The sequence below is a fragment of the Arachis ipaensis genome, chromosome B10, assembly GCF_000816755.2.
Source record: "Arachis ipaensis cultivar K30076 chromosome B10, Araip1.1, whole genome shotgun sequence".
NCBI classification, from domain to species: Eukaryota; Viridiplantae; Streptophyta; class Magnoliopsida; order Fabales; family Fabaceae; genus Arachis; species Arachis ipaensis.
In genome coordinates, this window is record NC_029794.2 from 121,896,777 (window position 1) to 121,899,961 (window position 3,185).

A 3,185-nucleotide genomic window follows, 5' to 3' on the forward strand; every position below is an offset into this window, starting at 1 on the left:
ATGGGAAGTTGGAAGGCACCGGGCAACGATGGAATCCCAGCAAAATTTTTCCAACACTCCTGGGAGATAGTAGCGGAATCATTAACCAGCTGGGTCAAGGACATCTTCCAAGACCCGAGAAACATCAGGAAAGTCAATCAAACGCTGATTACTATCATATCCAAAAATTCAGCTCCGGAAAATTTTAGCCACTTCAGACCCATTAGTCTCTGTAACGTGTGTTATAAAGTGATAACTAAAATTGTGGCTTCTAGACTTAAGAATTTTATGCCTACTCTTATTGCTAACACTCAATCTAGCTTTGTGCCTGGCAGGGTTAGTGCGGATAATATTCTTGTGGTACAGGAAGTGGTCCATACTATGAGGAGCAGGAACCAAGGCAAAGGCTTAATGACGATAAAAATTGACTTAGAAAAGGCTTATGATAGATTAAACTGGAACTTTGTGGTGGATACTTTAAAAGATGCGGGAATTCCAGAGAACATTATCAACGTCGTTGCTTATTGCATTTCATCCCCAACTATGAATCTCCTATGAAATGGTTCACCATCTGAAACGTTCTCTCCTACCAGAGGCGTTAGACAGGGAGACCCTCTTTCCCCCTACCTCTTTGTTTTATGTATTGAAAGACTATCACATATAATTAACAAAGTAGTAGGGAATAGAAAGTGGGAACCTATAACCCTTTCCAAAAATGGACCTAATATTTCTCACCTATGCTTTGCAGATGATTTGGTGCTGTTTGCAAAGGCGAGCTTGGAACAGGTTCGAGTTATTAAGGAGACCCTTCAAATATTTTGCCATAGTTCAGGGCAAAAGATCAACCTTAGCAAGTCGTGTGTCTTCTTTTCAAAGAACGTGAACCACAACATCAAATCCAAGCTGTCTTCTTGGAACAAGAGGACTTTATCTCTCGCAGGGAGAACTACGCTCGTCCAATTTGTTCTATCCACTATCCCTAGCTATTGTATGCAAACTATGAAGCTTCCAAAGGTAGTTTGTAATAAGATTGATAAGATTTGTAGAAATTTTCTTTGGGGGAGTAATGAAGAGGAGAAGAAGGTCCACCTTCTAAATTGGGACAAAATTTGTAGGACCAAAAAAGAGGGTGGATTGGGTATTCGAAAAGCTCACGAGACTAACCAGTTATTCCTTATGAAGCTGGCTTGGGGTCTCATTCATAATAAGGACGCCTTGTGGGTTAAAGTCATGAAGGCTAAGTACGGATGTGGGAATGGCAAGGTTCCAAAAGTTCACAAAAAAACTAGCAGTTCGAATGCATGGCAAAGTATCACTTCTATTTGGGATAAGTTTTGTAATCAGCTCGTTTGGAGAATAGGAGATGGAAATGATATTTCTTTTTGGGAGAATCATTGGGTTCCAGGAATCCCTAAACTACGAGAAGCTGCTATTATGAACCTTGACGAGAACAGAATGGCAGAAAAGGTCAAAGATTATGCGAATGAGCATGGGAATTGGGACTGGAAAAAAATATCTCATGTTCTGCCTGATGAGCTAATTAGTCATCTTCGCACCCTAAAAGCCTCTAATGCCTCTACAGGGGAGGATTGTGTGAGTTGGGCTCCAGCAGCAGATGAAAATTTTTCTATCAGAACAGCCTATGATGCCTTTTTCAAGGATAATAGTGAGAACAGTAACATATATAAGCAAATTTGGAAATTAAAGATTCCCTAGAGATTGAAGTCTTTCAGTTGACTTTTAACTCATGAAGCTCTTTTAACAAATAGCAAAAGAAAAAGCAGAGGATTAACTTAAGATAGTACCTGCCCCAGATGCTATGATGTTGAAGAGACGATACTCCACGTTTTGCAGGATTGCCCTTTTATTCACAAAGTGTGGACCAGTATCATTCCCAGAGATTACCAGGACACCTTTTTTTCTCAATCCTTCCATGACTGGTTGAGAAAAAATATTTTGGTAGCCTCTTCTTCTGTTAATGGGACACCTTGGCCCATAACTTTCACCACCACCTGTAACTTAGCCTGGAAAAGCAGAAACGAGCTTATTTTCAGTGAAGAAAGTTTACCAAACACCCAATTTAGTCGCATTGCAGTTAACCTTGCAGATCATTATCACTTTGCTCTAAATCTAACAGAGGTCAGTACCAAAACCTTAAGACTTACCAGAAAGGAATCAATCGGATGGGAACCGCCGGAACAGGATCGCTTAAACTGAACATGGACGGCTCGGTGCTCCAACCTGGAAGTAGAGGGGCGTGTGACGCATTATCCGAAACTGCGAGGGCCGGTGGTAGTAGGTTTCAGCATGAAGATTGGAAAGTGTACCATCACTACGGCAGAAATCTGAGGCTTTTATGTCGGCATTAAACTAGCAACGGAGATGAGAATCTCCAACCTTGTGGTTGAGTCTGACTCTAGATATGCTGTGGAGCTAATTTAAAAGACATCAGTGGAGAAGCACTCTCAATCCACTCTGATTCGAGCTATTAAAGAGCTCCTAGTTGGCTTAGAGAGCGCCGTTGTCCGTCATATCTACCGGGAGACAAATTTATGCACAGATGCTCTTGCTAAGGTAGGGCAAGAACAAGAAGCTAGAGTTCATTGCTTCAAGCTTCCCCCTGTCATGGTCGCACATCATGTGCTTGCTGATAGGAGTAGAATGAAATTCTCCAGAAGCGTTAGCTGTGATCCTTATTTGTCCTGGGCTTTGGGCCCATTATACATAAAAAAAAAGAATTTAAAATTTATAATTTAGATTTTAGAATTTAAAAAATGGAGCATTCTTTAATTTTTTTTCAAAGTGCAATTATATATAAAATATAAACACCAACTAAAATTACCAATTAAAATCACATGTGCACTGAATGATTTTTTAACACTATTCTAGAGACTCCAAACAAATTAAAAACAATTGACATAGATTTAAAATTATAAATTTTTTTTTAACTGATTTCTGATTTCTTTTATAATCAATGGATCTGAAAAAGTTATTATTTAATAGTTTATTTAAAAATTTTAAAAAAACTATTTAAAGACTTAAAAATTTATTTATTTATATAATACATGTAAGATTTTTTAATATGTTTGTTTAAATTTTTAGAATTTTTTGATATTGCGAATTATGTTAAATAGAAAAAAAAATCGTAAAGTATATTATTTAATATTAAATATATTCAGAACTTTTTCATATTTTGGTTAGGATTA